The 17,614-nt window shown below is 39.3% G+C and overlaps 1 long non-coding RNA gene across 1 annotated transcript in view; it reads right to left on the bottom strand.

The window, feature by feature from the left end:
* Positions 1-17,614, bottom strand: part of LOC127508437 (uncharacterized) — a 527,778-nt gene that overhangs the window by 378,422 nt on the left and 131,742 nt on the right. The window lies entirely within an intron of this gene.

Genomic DNA, 17,614 nt, shown 5'->3' with positions numbered 1-17,614 from the left:
TACAGTGATTTCATCACAGTTAAGGAAAACTCCACTTGTCATAAAGGCCTGTTCACACCAAGAACGATAACTATAAAGATAACAATAAAGATATAGTTCTAAAAATCATTCTAAATGTAAAAGAATATCACTGTCCACACCACAGCAATAACGACAACAATACAGAGAAACGATATTGTTGAGATCACTTTAAGAACTATTTTTTTCAGTTGATGAATGATAAAACACTGACAGCCAATCAGAATCCATTCTAATTTAAGGACCCGCGCATTTAAAATGGCAGACGACATTGCGGAGAAGTTAATCGCCGAGGTCCAGAAAAAGCCACGACTGTTTGACAAGTCAAACCCCCTTTTCAAGGATACTTTAAAGAAAATGGATATATGGAAAGCAATCGGTCATACCCTTGGAATAAACCGATCATTATCCCAGGCTAGCAAACAGTGTAACATAAAATTAACGTTACCTCAAGTATCCAGCGCTAATTTTAACATCGTCTTGCTTCCTTTGAAGTTAGGCGTTTGAAAGACATTTGAAAGACCTCTGAAAGACTAGGCGTTGTTTTTATTCCACTATATTGACTTCGTCAGCTAAATTCACTGTTAGATTAGATCGATTACACTAGCTATTCACTCGAAACACAGCATGCTGAGGACATCTGCTGGTTAAAGCCTGTAAATGCAACAACAGCAAAAACATGCTGTACACACTTTGACACTGCAGTGCGTGAGTTTATAATAAACAGACCGTTATCGTTCGTTGGTGTGGACGCAAATATCGTTATAGATATCTTTACAGTTATCATTCGTTGGTGTGGACACATAGTTATCGTTATAGCTATATAGTTATCATTCTTGGTGTGAACGGGCCTTAAGGATACTGCTTTTCCATGGTAAAACCAAGGTAAAGTAGAGTAAAGTTGTTGATTTTATTGTTTTCCTGATGCTCTGAATGTCAACAGCGCTGCTGTAATTCTCTCTCCATCTCTCCCCCCACAGAAAGGGAGTCTTGTTCGGGATCTTTGGCCCCATAACTCTTCCTTATTGCTTTGGCTGACTTTACCATGGTATAGAGGCCTTTGTGCTCTTACCGTGCGTTCACGCCACCGCCAGCGAGAACGTTGAAGTTACAGGAAGTCATTCATTTTCAATGTGAGTCGGCGAGAGCGGCGCGGCGCGTCTTGGATGGTGAGAGCGTCGAGGAGAGGTGAAGTCAGGTCAACTTAATGGTAATGAGCTATGACGCGGTTCAGCAGCAACCAATCGGAATGTAGAGGTCCTCGCTTGAGAGGATTCCGATTGGTTGCCACAACTTGTCATTTACTTTGACCCTCCCGCAGTAACTGTGCGTTCACACCGCCGCTGGCGAGAGCGTTAAAATTCGCCCTGACTGCCCTGCCAACAACGCTGTACTGTGCCGGCGGTGGTTTGAACACACAGTACAGCTCATTACCATAAAGTTGACCTGACTTCAACTCTCCTCGACACTCTCACCATCCAAGATGCGCCGTGCCGCTCTCGCCGGAGCTCGCCGCCGGCTTACATTGAAAATGAATGACTTCCTGTCACTTTGATGCTCCATGTGTTACAGGAGTCAGTGGGTTCAGATCCAGCTTGAGACAATAAGTTCAGGATCTGGAGGGCAGACGCAGTGCAGCAGGCAAGGAGACTCACCTGGAGGATTCAAAAGCGACACACGATGGCGCATGTTTTCATGTATTTAAAGGTGAAGCTTTTAGGATGTTCATATTTGTGCTGTGTTGTTTAATGTTCAGAGTCAGTCACTGGAATTAAACTTCATGACTCTGATGCTTTCAGAAAATTGATCTGTTTGGTTGTCGGGTCAACTTCTGACTCAACCAATGACGTGAGTTTGGGGGCGGGTCTATTTGTTGAAAAACCATCATTATTTGTGCAATTCAGTTTGATGCTGCACAGAACTTGATTCTCAATTCCTGAATAGCTATGTTTCCATCTATGCGCTCAATTGAGGCGGATACATTTTTTAGCCAATAAGAAGACATGCTCATAAACTACAGTGGAAACACATTTACTGAATAAATCCCTTGATGTGCAACAGAAAACTCACACGACTTTGCCTCAACAGAGGAAGTGATTAGATAACTGGACTAACCAACAGACCAATCTCGTTGCACAGCATCTCAAATGTTGGTTTGGTCGTTCTGAAAAGCCTGAGCCAATGTCTGAATCAAACACCAGCATCCAAACACAAGATAACCTGTCAGTGTTTATTGTGTTTTGTCTGTGTGCTCTGAGTCATTTATGATGGTGGAAAAAAGAGCCATAGTGTCTCCCTCGATATTTTGCACCAATTTCCCAAGAAACGATGATTATGTTCTCTTGAACACATGGGATGGAAACGCTGCTTTATTTGCAAATGTTTTATGTGAAATTCCAATTTTGTGCATAAGTTAAATTTGCAACTTTGAATGGAAACATAACTAATGAAATGAGCAAACAATATGAAAACAAATAAAAAACCTAGAACTAGAGACAAACCCTGCATGTGAATGTGAGTTTTGTGGTGAGAAACGTTTCATCAAGTCAGAACAAAGAGAGACGGTGCAAAGATGAAAGACTCTTTGCTTTAAAACACACAGATGCATTATAAAACATGTTCAAATAATCAAAGGACTCACACAGATTTCAGAAAACAGCAGTGAACTTTAGTACTTAAAGGGGCTGTGTAATGAGAAATCAAATGTTGCCTCACCTTATGAAATAAAAGTTTATTGTACAATGATACTAAAAGGTTAGTTCATTCAAAAATAAAAATTCTGTCATTTATTACTCACCCTCATGTCGTTCCAAACCCATAAGACCTTCGTTCACCTTTGGAACACAAATGAAGATCTGTTTGATGAAATCAAAACTCAGCACCTTTGAGCTTCAGCAACAACCAATGAGGTTCATTCTCGTGTTACGCAGCACGTTTGAGCTTCAGCAAGAACCAATGAGGTTCATTCTCATGTTACGCAGCACGTTTGAGCTTCAGCAACAACCAATGAGGTTCATTCTCGTGTTACACAGCATGTTTGAGCTTCAGCAAGAACCAATGAGGTTCATCCTTGTGTTACGCAGCACCTTTGAGCTTCAGCAACAACCAATGAGGTTCATTCTCGTGTTACGCAGCACGTTTGAGCTTCAGCAACAACCAGTGAGGTTCATTCTCGTGTTACGCAGCACGTTTGAGCTCCAGCAACAACCAATGAAGTTCATTCTCGTGTTACGCAGCACGTTTGAGCTTCTGCAAGAACCAATGAAGTTCATTCTCGTGTAACGCAGCACGTTTGAGCTTCAGCAACAACCAATGAGGTTCATTCTCGTGTTGCGCAGCATGTTTGAGCTTCTGCAAGAACCAATGAACTTAATTCTCGTGTTACGCAGCACATTTGAGCTTCAGCAACAACCAATGAGGTTCATTCTCGTGTTACGCAGCACGTTTGAGCTTCAGCAACAACCAATGAAGTTCATTCTCATGTTACGCAGCGTATTTGAGCTTCAGCAACAACCAATGAGGTTCATTCTCGTGTTACGCAGCACGTTTGAGCTTCAGCAACAACCAATGAGGTTCATTCTCGTGTTACGCAGCACGTTTGAGCTTCAGCAACAACCAATGAGGTTCATTCTCGTGTTACGCAGCACGTTTGAGCTTCTGCAAGAACCAATGAGGTTCATTCTCGTGTTACGCAGCACGTTTGAGCTTCAGCAACAACCAATGAGGTTCATTCTCGTGTTACGCAGCACGTTTGAGCTTCAGCAACAACCAATGAGGTTCATTCTCGTGTTACGCAGCACGTTTGAGCTTCAGCAACAACCAATGAGGTTCATTCTCGTGTTACGCAGCACGTTTGAGCTTCAGCAACAACCAATGAGGTTCATTCTCGTGTTACGCAGCACGTTTGAGCTTCTGCAAGAACCAATGAGGTTCATTCTCGTGTTACGCAGCACGTTTGAGCTTCTGCAAGAACCAATGAGGTTCATTCTCGTGTTACGCAGCACGTTTGAGCTTCAGCAACAACCAATGAGGTTCATTCTCGTGTTACGCAGCACGTTTGAGCTTCAGCAACAACCAATGAGGTTCATTCTCGTGTTACGCAGCACGTTTGAGCTTCAGCAACAACCAATGAGGTTCATTCTCGTGTTACGCAGCACGTTTGAGCTTCAGCAACAACCAATGAGGTTCATTCTCGTGTTACGCAGCACGTTTGAGCTTCAGCAACAACCAATGAGGTTCATTCTCGTGTTACGCAGCACGTTTGAGCTTCAGCAACAACCAATGAGGTTCATTCTCGTGTTACGCAGCACGTTTGAGCTTCAGCAACAACCAATGAAGTTAATTCTCGTGTTACGCAGCACGTTTGAGCTTCTGCAAGAACCAATGAGGTTCATTCTCGTGTTACGCAGCACGTTTGAGCTTCAGCAACAACCAATGAGGTTCATTCTCGTGTTACGCAGCACGTTTGAGCTCCAGCAACAACCAATGAGGTTCATTCTCATGTTACGTAGCACATTTGAGCTTCAGCAAGAACCAGTGAGGTTCATTCTCGTGTTACGCAGCACGTTTGAGCTTCTGCAAGAACCAATGAGGTTCATTCTCGTGTTACGCAGCACGTTTGAGCTTCAGCAACAACCAATGAGGTTCATTCTCGTGTTACGCAGCACGTTTGAGCTCCAGCAACAACCAATGAGGTTCATTCTCGTGTTACGCAGCACGTTTGAGCTTCAGCAACAACCAATGAGTTCATTCTCGTGTTACGCGGCACGTTGAGCTTCAGCAAGAACCAATGAGTTCATTCTCGTGTTACGCAGCACGTTTGATCTTCAGCAACAACCAATGAGGTTCCTTCTCGTGATACACAGCACGTTTGTGCTTCAGCAAGAACCAATGAGGTTCATTCTCGTGTTACGCAGCACGTTTGAGCTTCAGCAACAACCAATGAGGTTCATTCTCGTGTTACACAGCACATTTGAGCTTCAGCAAGAACCAATGAGGTTCATTCTCGTGTTACGCAGCACGTTTGAGCTTCAGCAACAACCAATGAGGTTCATTCTCGTGTTACGCAGCACGATTGAGCTTCTGCAAGAACCAATGAAGTTCATTCTTGTGTTACGCAGCACGTTTGAGCTTCAGCAACAACCAGTAAGGTTCATTCTTGTGTTATCCAGCACGTTTCAGCTTCAGCAACAACCAATGAGGTTCATTCTCATGTTACGCAGCATGGTTGAGCTTTTGTTTATGTTCGCTGATCAATGTTTATATGTAAACAAAATCCTAAAGAAATATTTTCATCATAATATAAAAGTGATTGAGGCTCTTCAGAAAATTTGGACTAAACCACTCAATTCATATGGATTAGTTTTACGAACTCTTTATGAACTTTTTGAAGCATCAAAGTGTCAGTTGCGTAGCTGTCTATGGACAGAAAGCTCTCAGATTTCATCAAAAAGATCTTAATTTATGTTCCAAAGATTAACGAAAGTCTTATGGGTTTAGAACGACATGAGGGTGAGTCATTAATGACAGAATTTTCATTTATGGGTGAACTAACCTTTTAACAGTTTGAGCAGCATATTTCATTGCCAGTTGTTTTATAAATCTGTAAAAAAAAAAAAATAGTATGATATGGCTCCTATAGTTTTCATGAGATATGTTTTCTGGCATCACAGACAGAGAGAAGGAATCAATCTGTGCTTTGATTGTTTTCTTTTTATCAAGTCTTGTTCATCATTCACATCTCTTGAAAACTTGCTTACACCGGAGATATTATTCAGTACAAACATGTCAGGTTTGAAATTATCTTTCCCAATGAAATCAGTGTGTTGAACATCCAGTGTTTGCTGTCTCTCTCTCTAAAGTCTAATAGAGTCTCTGACTCACTGCGTTTCTATAGTGCAGGTTTTCAAATATGTGTGTTAACTAATTACCTAAACAGACTCAAAAGTTTGCTGTTTGATCAGAGATGATGAACTGTTTACTCACAACATCCTCACGGCATATAATAATTATGAAATAAACATCCTAATATCCTGCAAGATGCACCATCGATTCTGTGATGTCTGTTGTTTCTCAAACACAAGATGAGAGAATCTGTCAGAGCAAACATCTGAAACACGATTAAAATATTAATGAATCTGCAGAGAATAGATTATTTAACTTATAATTTATGGTGAAAATGTGTTCTAGGCACAGAAATAATGCTCTGACTGTCAATCATTTTGCATGTTTAGGGTCTTGAAGAAAAGACACATGGTTTAGCAAGTAAAGACTTTAAGATATGAACAAATGCAGAAATTGATATTTTAAATAAAATAAAAAATCTACCCTCAAGAAGAAAAAGTAGCTGATTGTAATTGCTTTCATAGCAATCATCTGTCATAAATGTTCATGTGTGAGTGAAAGGGGGCCGTTCAGTTAAACAAATCTATATGACAGAGAAAGATCTTTTGGGACCACAGTGAGGGCTTGGTAACAATCTTTACCACACACACACTATCCTACCCACACTGTGTTAAATAAATAAGGAGCTCCTGTCAAAGGAAGGGGACATGATAAATCCACACCAGTAAACAAAGAGACCAAGAGAAATGGGCCGGTCTGTTGGTGAGTATTTGCATATATGTAACTAATGTGAACACCCACAGCCAGTGTGTGTTTTCTGCCACATTAATGACGTGTGTTCTTTAAAATTTGGAAATATTAAAGAAAGCAGCATAATTTTGAGTATTGCCATACAATACTAAAATGCAGCTCATAGGAGTCGGCCACTAGTATGATTTGGGGTGTTGTTGTTTTTTCCTTCTGCTTTAAATGCACGAGCTCTTTAACTCCGGTGGATTCCCATTGTTAATGGTTTTATAGTTCATCAGCTGGGGAAAAAAAAAAAATCGTTTTATTATGAGCGCGCGCTGCCGTTACGTCTTGCTGCCACTTTAAATGCTCGCGCTCTTTGAAGTTGGGTGGATTCTGATTGGCTGTCGATGTTTTTATCGTTTATCAGCTGGGGTGAAAATCATTCTGAAAGCAATTCCAGCGTTATCTTTTCTCAGTGTCCTATGGTGTGTATTCAACGATTATTAAAACTTTTATTTATATAGTTATCGTCCTTGGTGCGTGAACGGGCTTTTAACCCATTTTGACCCGAAGAGGATTTTCTTTTTCCCGAAAAGGTTAGTAAATGTTATCGTATTGGTCTAAAACGTACTGACTTCGCTCAAAAATGGTAGGCTATATTATGGCGCGAGTATTAGTCCCGTTGAAAATATCGTATTCTCGAGTTGAACGCCACCACAAAGTCGTAAATACCAGTGGGAAGCTTGGGATTGTCTTTAAGCCCCGATCTTTACGAGTTGGGGGCGTGTCAGTGCGAAACATGGCGGAATACCATAATATTTAGCAGTGATATTGTCAGGGTTTTTTTTTTATTTACAACAAAATAAGCTAATTTCCTTGCACAAAATATAATGCCATTGTAATATAACAATATAATATGTAATGATAAAGTTTACAGTGGCTTCATAAATTAATTAAAAACTTCAAAAAGCAAAACACACCTGATGCACATTCTTTGTTCTTCATTTTCTAGAAGTAGACTTCAAAAACCTTGCTGTTTGTTGTTGTTTTTTTTGTTTTGTTTTTTTTTGGAGTTATTAAAGAGAAGGTACACCGCCATCTTGCTCCGACGAAAGTGACTTGAACGCACCTGACGTCGTAAACACAACTTCCCAGGAGGACTTAACGCACCAACTCCCCTTAATTTTTGAGATAACTTGTTACATTTGTGGTGTTCCTGGTCAAAAATGACTGGCCTACAAAAAATAGCGTATAAATCTCTCATTATGCTATTTTATCACCAAATATTGGATTAAATTTCTTTGTCAACTTGTTTTTTTTTTTTTTCAGTTATGTGTGCTTGCAAAAATAAAGGCCTCAGACCTGTGCATGCTTGGATACATGCACACACACACACACATTCATGTACACAAACAAACTATTTTGAGTATTGCAGGTTTTCTTTTTCACAGACATGAACTTTATCCTCAGATCAATGAGGTCTATGATCAATTAGTTTCAAAAATAAATACAAAACCTGTCCTATTTGAAAGAAAACAATTAGACAAACAGATAACAGCATAAAGAGAGATTTATAAGCAATTTTTCTGTAGGCTGGCCAGTTTTGACCAAGAACACCAACGGTGTTACAGGATTTTCAACCCAGCGTAAGTGTATACTAGCAGAAACTCCCTGTTAAATTTGTCTGTTCCAGATTTTCCAACTTAAGATCCCGTTGTCCGTGTTTTAAGACTGATGAGTCCTCCACAGCCTGTGTGGCTTTTGTTCAAAGCCTGAGGTGAACTGCTAGTACTGGAATACAGGGTGATTTGTCTGATTTGGAGCAGATTTATCGAGTTATCTGTCTGGCTGCAGGGCTTTTTTTTGTTGCGGTGAAAAGAAACATGAAAGGGCTCCCAACCCACCCTTTCTCTCTCTCTCTTTCTCTCTTTCTTTTTTGAAAATGTATTTGAGTTTGTATCAGTATAGCTGCTTGTTTGAAGTGGATCATTGTGTTTTCCTTTAACTAAGTTAACTGTCAACAGGTCTGAACACAAGCATCACTCTTCAGGACACCAAACTACCAATAGCCAAACAAATGACACCCAGCAGCTTTAAATCACCCCGTTAATCATCGTAAGCGATGGTCGTGTGCTGATGTGATCAGTGTGACCACAGCTTATTTTACAGGGCTCATAAAAACAAGCTGACCCGTAAAGAATGACAGTAAAATTGGGTCCTGAATGAAGTGCCAGTGCAGTGCTGGAGGTTTCATAAGCTCTCAGGGTTTCATAATGCCTTTATCATCACAGAACTGCGCTGACTCACACTAGACTAACTACAATCTAAACCCAACTTCAGCTGTAAATCTCTGCGGGACACAGCTTCACATTTAGACACTTCCTCCTTTCTCTGTCGTTTTATTATAAAAGTTATTATATTATAACGATGAAATAATGATCTGGTGTAAAAAAGAAAAGTCTTTTTTTTTCACTCCAGATCACTATTTCATCGTTCACCTGATGGATTCCCTGCTGTGAAATTCAGCTTAATCTGGTAGATGTGTTTTGGAACATACAGGTGGGTTTCTTGCTGGTCTGGGTTAATATTAGCTGGTAACGTATCCAGTAGCTATACCTTGAATGTAAGTCGTTTTTGAAAAGTGTCTGCCAAATGCATAAATGTAAATTACAAACTAGGTTAATAATAATTTCTATATATATATACTAATATATTTTAACATTTTAAGTTGTAAAAAATAACATTTTCAACTGTGTTTTGAATAGATGGAGCCATTTCTGGGTGAGATGGAACATTAAAGTTCTGGGGGTTTTTTTGTTTTGTTTTGTTTTTTTGTTGCTCTATTGCTGTGGTTCTGCTCTACAGTAGTGCAGTTGATATTTCTGTCACACAAGTTTCTCACAAACTTGAGTCTGTCCTCATGTAAGTAAGCAAGTGTGTTCAGAATATTGTCTTTCAGAGAGAGCACGGGCAGTATAGATTTTAGTTAAATAGTAGGCTATCGCTGTCTCTGAAACACCCTGCTGTTTAGATTCAGAGCAGATAGTTAATAATAAAGATCTACTGCCCTCTAGTGTTGAGCGCAGGTAAGTCTGATTCATTTGAATGAACGCTTCGGAAACGATTTGATTCATTTGAGTCATCAGTTTTATAAGTCATTTAACGTATTCTTTTTTTAGTCGAATATTTAATTAAGTACTTCTTGTCACCTTATAGCTTTGTTTGATAGCACCGCACACATCAATATTGCGTCATTTTTTGTCACGCTGAACAACAATTAATTAATTTTTATTGTATTTGCGTTATTGTAAGGGTAGGTTTAGGGTTGGGGTAGGTTTGTGGTAGGAAATGTAATTTGTTGTTATTTTATGGCAATATTTTGCGTCACTTCCGGCTGTAGCTGTATCCCTTCTAGCCACAAATGGTGGAAATGTTCTGACAGACTTAGTGTACAGGATCACATGCAGAAATCAAATGAGCCAAACGCTTTTTTCTCTGCTTTTCTTTAGACGTCTCTCTCCCAGAATGCACTTTGCATTGGAATGCTCTCCTCCTGTCTGAGTTACATCCAGGTTTATGAAATAATGTTGCATTTGACTATTAAGTTCACATATCATTTATTCTCTTACAGAAATTAGATAAAATGGAAAGCAAATAGAGATATTTACTGACATCTCCTGCTTCTCAGATTCCCCAAGATACCAATTAACTCTGCATTCACAAATCTTAATATGAACTAATTTCTCATCAAATGATCTTAGCTGCTCCACATTCATTTTAAAGCTCAGTACTCTTACCAGCGTGTCTAATGAGGCTTTAGAGTGTGATTCATTTCTTGTATCTGAACACACAGCTTATGGAACACATTATTTCCTCCTCCTCTAAAAAAAAATCAGAATATGATGGAAAGACTCCCACACTCCTGCACTGAAGCTCTACGCGGCTCTGTTGGGAATTTCTGACCATCATGTTAACGACTTAATCACAGAGTAATTAATGGATTTCCGACAGATAGAAGATGAGTTCATGATACCATCAAATCCTCATGGACCAGAATCTGTGGTTCTGGGAAGCTGGGAAGACCACAACATCATTATTGATCACGGCACCGTCACTAATGCATTGTGGGAGAACACATGGTTTAGTAGACATAGTATCTATCTATCTATCTATCTATCTATCTATCTATCTATCTATCTATCGTCTGTCAATCTATCTATCTGTCTGTCTCTATCTGTCTTTCTATTTGTCTATGGTTCTATCAATCTATCGTCTGTCAATCTGTCTATCTATCTGTCTGTCTATCTATCTATCTATCTATCTATCTATCTATCTATCTGTGTCTTTCTATCTGTCTATGGTTCCATCTATCTATCTATCTATGAAAACATGAAGAAGAAAAAACGGTCAGGATTGTGCTGGTCAAGAGAGGATGAGAGTGTGGAAATCAGAGGAGAGGTGGGGTGGAGGGGGGTGAAAGTTCCACTTAGCATCCATCTAAAGCACTTTAGCATGCACACACACACACACACACACACACACACACACACACACACACACACACACACACACACACACATGCCTCTGAGGTCTTGGATCATCTCACAGCAGAGGAGTTGACAGGACTGATGCTCATCTGAGAGATCAGACAGATATCAGACTCCGGATAAGAGTATACTCACGAGTACACAGATTACTCTGTCAGGTAAGACCTATATAATTATGTGGCTTTTTGACCATCTTTATTCAAAATGAAAGATTAACAGTATATTAATGAACAGAACTGATATGTATAGCTTCAATTTCTTTGTAAATCTTTGTATTAGAGAGAAATGATGCATTTAACAGTTGTCTCATTAAACGCTTATCTTCACTTATACTATAGTGTAATATTCCGTTATTATGGGCTGTTTATGTTTATGTACAGTAGCTCATCAGGGTGTGGTCCTGTACGCTCTATAAACAGTTATTTTACTACAGTAACACTGAGATGACCAACGACAACAACAGTGCATATAATGTGTGGTGACAGTTTACTGTCATGTAATTTATGACATTAATATATTTCAACATTGCTCATAGTCTTCTTTATGGACTTTATTAGTAATGCTTGCTAAGGAAAGCATCACTACTATTACTGTTCATACTAAGTAATAGTAGTGTACTGTTCATACTAAGGATTAAGCTAAACTTCAGTGCTACAGATGAACGATTCATCAAATCATGTGTGTTGTTGAGGAGAGTTTGTGCTGTTACTTTACTAACTGATCAGGTGAAAAAATCCCACAGACACACGTTGAAGGAGGAACCCAATCAAATATACAGACTAGAAGATCACAGAGATGTGAAGTACCAGAGAGAAAGAAACCACCTAGCAACTACCAAGAATAAAAACACCCAGAACATCCTACTCTGTAAAATCTAATTAGTTAGACTTACTTTTAAAAAAAAGCAGGCAAACCGATTGCCTTAATAAACTAAGCAAAATAGGAATAGTATGTTGTACTGACAAATTCTTAGTATAGTTCACTTACACTAGAGTTCTAGTAACTAAAAAAGAGCTGTAGAGAGTACTTGATAATGTACTTTAGATTTACTTTTTACTTTGTTTAGCTACCATTTTTGTTACCATAGTTGTGTTTTGCATGCTGAATGTTGAAGTCTGTGTGTGACTCAAGCCTGGTCAATTGCAAGATATTTCACAAATATAGAGGGATTATACTGACCCAAATAAAAGTTTCACAAGGTGTTTATGACATAAGAGTTGGCAATAACATTTGAAAAATCGGTATTTGATATAAAAAATTTACTAGTTAATGATTTAGTTAGAAGTTAGGTCGCCTTTTAAAAGCAACCTATTTATTACTTCCCTTCCTTTGAAACCAAATAACTGTGATTTCTTGTTGCATCACTGCAGCAATAGGAAGAAAATTACAGTAATATAAATGAAGTTCCAAGTGCCCAACCAAAGGGAATATTGATCACCATAATGGTGAGTTCAAACAAAAACATTTGAGGAAAATCAACATCAATTTATGAAGTCAGCTTATGTGATGTTCTCTCAAATTTTTTATTGACAATCCAACAATCAAGATGACTTTGGGAAATGAGAGAATGCAACTAGAGAAAGATAACCGCAGAAGTGGAGGAAATGAGTGAAGTCTATTAAGAATTGCCCCACCTTTTTATTTATTTATTTATTTTTCTTGACAAAATGGCACTCAAACCAATCAATTAATCTTAGGTTGGGTTTTCTGAGTAACCAAGACATAAACTGCGTTTCCACTGAAATTACCTGGAATAATTTGTCCCAGGAACTTTTTTCCCCGAGACCTGTTGCTGTCTGCGTTTCCATCACGGTCTAAAGTACAGTGAAGATTAAAGTCCGGTGACGTGGGACTGTGCGCGACATTCCAGTTCCTGCTTGATTTCATTCTCCCCATATAATATTAATAAAGTCTGAACCTCACTGTAGGTCCATTGGTCGTATTCTTCATTGTTGATTCGAATACCAAACAACTCTTACTGCATGCACCACAACAGACTTTTAAAAATGGTGGTTGAAAGAAAATGCTGCAACCAATCAACCAATCAAAATACTGCGTGAACTCAACCAATCAGCTTGTTCAACATCCAAGTCCCACCCCCGAAAGTTCCTGAACTTTAAAAAAGTTCCTGGTCCCTGTGGTCGAAACACACCGAGTACCACCCTAGTTCCTAGGTAAAGTTCCTGCGGTGGAAACTAGGAACCAAAATAATATGTGAATAGTACAGATTTTTACAATTAAGCTAAGACATTAAGTAAAGTTAAATTGTGGTGTAACTTTGAATGCTTGAATTCATTGGTTTAATTCTCTCCCCAGACTCGGCCATCACAGTGCTGTTCAGCAGAGGCCACAGGCAGTGCAGGGGTGTAGGACATCTGAAGACATGACGTCTGTCCCAGAGCACCTGCCCCTTGGGGACTGTTCCCGCTCATATTCCTGTGAGCAGCTGACGCCACGCTCCGAGAACACGATTTTCAGCCTGTCCCACAAAGAGATTCGCTGGAACCCTCAGCCCCCTCCGGGCAACTGCGAGTACTACTGGCAGGCGATCCTCCTCATAACCGCCGGGGGCAGCGTGCTGCTCTGTGGGATGGTGCTGAGTGGACTTTACTTCGCTAAGGTTTCCACCAGGGCCACCAATATTTTAGGCCCCGCCTTGCTGTCTATTGGTCTGATGGTGCTGGTGGTGGGTGTGGTTTTGATGCCCATCACACGGGAAATTAGGCATCAGAGTGCGACAAAACGCCTCTGCAGTTACTACAAGCCTCAGATAAACCTATGAGAAGAATGTAAGGCAAGACCAGGGGTGTCCAAACTCAGTCCTGTAGCGCCACTGTCCTGCAGAGTTTAGCTAGTGAAATCATTCCCTATACCCTGATTCACTATTCCCTACATTAGTCCACTAATACTGAAAGAGTTAATTAAAGCAAGTAAGTGAATTTGGACACTGAGTGCACCAGAAGGGCTGTGGTTTTTGCATAGTTTGTGCTTACTGTTTAATAATCATTTGAAACTTAGCAAACTGGAAGCTCCAGTAGTAATGAAAGGACTGGTCCACACTGGACCAACGGTTTAGAAAATGGATGGATGGCCGGCCATCTTCTGGTCAAACGCAGGCATTAATTCGGCCTGTGACTCTCGCAGTACAATATGTGTATTCTCTATCCGTTGAGTGTACATCAGTTGTACACTCGTTATTGCGGTGCATTGTGGGATTGAATGAGTGCACTTGATATCGTCCACTATGGTTTTAGACACCCCTACAAATGGCTGTTCCCTCAAATAGTGCCCTATTTAAGGGAATAGGGGGCGATTTCTGACACAGTCCTAGTATGCCTAGCAAGACCTTGATTAGCTGGTTCAGATTTGTTTAATTGGGGTTGAAGCTGAACTCTACAGGACTGTGACCTTCCAGGAGCAGGATTAGACACCCCTGGGCAAGACAATTGTTTTCTTGGCACTGTTCGATTTTGCTTCCATTACTTTTCTTCTTTCAGACCAGGGTTAACTAAAACTAAAACTATGTATAAAAAAACATTTTTGTTATTTGAAATAAAGCTTAATGTAATGTTATTTCTATAATATTCTATTCTATAATATGCTCAATTCAAAAGTTTATAGCACTTTTCACAATACATTTTGTTCCAAAGCAGCTTTACAGAAACTATGTTGTCAAAATGATACAAGAATTTTGAACGTAGCTTTACCCAATGTTTACATTTCTGTTTTGAAAATGGATGTAAATGAATGTATATATAATTAAATACTGTAGTACCTCATTTGCACATTTAAACATACCATTTCAGAAAACTAATGCAAAACATTGTCTTGATGTACAATGATTAATCAAGTGGGGAAAGTATGGTGATATCTATTTAAACTGTTTACCCCATTCACCTGTAGTGTCTTGTAGCTGTAAAGGGAGTCCCACTTCCTTGGCAAATGTACGGAAACTTTGCATAGATGTGCATTAGCTAAGCCAATGTGAAATATACAGGTTTTAGGCCTGATTTGTTAGATGAAATTTTTGTCAGAGTTCACTGGTGTTATTGAAACCTCAGCCTCGCCCACGGACTGTTGGATGAACATCTGATGCATATGGCACACAAAATGGGAAACACTTCGGGAGTTGTGAAGTCGTCATCTGATTGGTTGAATTCTCCAGGATTTCTGGGAGACGTGTGTGTCGCATTCTTTAACGGTCTGCCTGGAAACAAAGACGTTGTGATGCCAAACCCCTTCTTGGAAGAAGAAAGCCATCATGTTTACAACTGTGACATTAAGTGCTTATCAGTATCAAACGCTGGATTTTTAAAAGTATGTGAAGTTCACACCACCATTGTTGAAGTAAACTTGTTTAATGTTCTTGAATGAACTGCACGCCGGTCTGTTATTGTGGGGACATTGACTTTTCATTGTCACGTCGCTAAACATGGCGCTGAACGAAACCAGCTGTGATAGGTTGCTTTATGTGTCAGTCAGACAGCCTCCTGGCGGTCCTTGGCCAATGAAAAAGCTGCTAAGGAGTCTGGCTATGTGAGGCTATTGAAACATAGGCTTGGCAAACAAATTTATAATTCTTATACATTATTTTAATTCCACATGAGCTGTGAACTTGCATGCCTTGAAAATAGCTTGTTGATGCATTACTAAGAAAGCACTTTAATAAGGACTTTTGGATTATTCAGCTGTTTGGAGGGTGTTTGCTGTTGTCTGTTTGATGTGATTAAAGGGATAGTTCACCCAAAAATGAAAATTTGATGTTTATTTGCTTACCCCCAGGGCATCCAAGATGTAGGTGACTTTGTTTCTTCAGTAGAACACAAATGATGATTTTTAACTCCAACCGTTGCGGTCTGTCAGTCGTATAATGCTTGTCAATGGTAACTCCATCTATAAGAGTAAAAAAAAACATGCACAGACGAATCCAAATTAAACCCTGCGGCTCGTGATGACACATTGATGTCCTAAGACACGAAACGATCAGTTTGTGCAAGAAACCGAACAGTATTTATATCATTTTTCACCTCTAAAACACCACTATGTCCAACTGCCTTGTGCATCCGGTTGGTGAGGTCTGAACGCGCTCTGACAACGGAAGGGATGTCTCGCACTCATTGAAGTATAAGCGCGAGACATCACTTCCGTCATCAGAACGCGTTCAGACCTCACCAACCCGGATGCCAAAGCAGTTGGACATAGTGGTCGTTATCTACAATACAGTTTAATGATTAGTGGTATTTTCTAAGATAGGAATTGAAGTCAACATTGCTCATATTTTAGGAATTTGAACAGGAAGTTTAGGAAGTATTAAACAAATTGTTTTGGATGACTAAATAGGCAAAACATCTCATAGACTCCATACTTGCCTGCTGCAAATTTACACTGGGGTAAAAAAAAAAAAAAGCATAATGTGAACGTATATTAAAAGTCTGTTTGAATACTGACCATATTCATATTTACTGTGTGAGATGTATTTGTTGACTTGACTTAAAACCTAGAAATGTGTTAAGCAGTTTTATGCCATTATAGTAATTATTCATATTATACGTTTTAGTAGTTTTAGTAGTCTAATATCAAATTTTGTAGTAGATCTCATGTTAATTATGATTTTTAATATTAACTGTTTTGTATTTTAGCAGAATGGTTATCATGGCAAATTTTTGTAAAGGCTCAAAGGTAAGGTTACATTGAAATACAAGCTAAGCACTTCAGCTTTGAAGCGATGAGTTCTTTTCATATTTATACATGCAGCATTCTGTTGTTGTGCTTCATTATTTCAAATTAAACCTATAATGGGATTAAATAAGAAATCCACTAAGAATCAAACACAAGTCTACTGGATAAACTAAAATTTCTTTTTCAGAATTTCTGTTCATCCAGTAGGATCTTACTTGATTCTTGGCAGATTCTTTGATCCCATTTCTACGGTGGCCGAGAGAGCTCACTGTGCTGCAACTGATGAAAACACATGCAAATATAAAAAACACCAGCAAATTAAGAAAACATCTTCATCAGTTTGACAACACATGTTGCAAATACTCACAACGCAACCAAATACAGAAACACGCTGCCAATACTAACAACACAACCAAGTACAGAAACGCAAACGAATACTCACAACACAACCAAATACAGAAACGCGCTGCCAATACTAACAATACAACCAAATACAGAAACGCGCTGCCAATGCTCACAACACAACCAAATGCAGAAACACGCTGCAAATACTCACAACGCAACCAAATACAGAAACGTGCTGCAAATACTTGTGATGCAACCAAATACAGAAATGCGCTGCAAATACTCACAACGTAACCAAATACAGAAACACGCTGCAAATACTCACAACGCAACCAAATACAGAAATGCGCTGCAAATACTCACAACACAACCAAATACAGAAACACGCTGCCAATACTAACAACACAACCAAATACAGAAATGCACTGCAAATACTAACAATGCGTTTC

The sequence above is a fragment of the Ctenopharyngodon idella genome, chromosome 3, assembly GCF_019924925.1.
Source record: "Ctenopharyngodon idella isolate HZGC_01 chromosome 3, HZGC01, whole genome shotgun sequence".
Taxonomy (NCBI): domain Eukaryota; kingdom Metazoa; phylum Chordata; class Actinopteri; order Cypriniformes; family Xenocyprididae; genus Ctenopharyngodon; species Ctenopharyngodon idella.
Note: the sequence above shows the minus strand (reverse complement) of the source record. Positions and strands in the feature narration are given on the sequence as shown.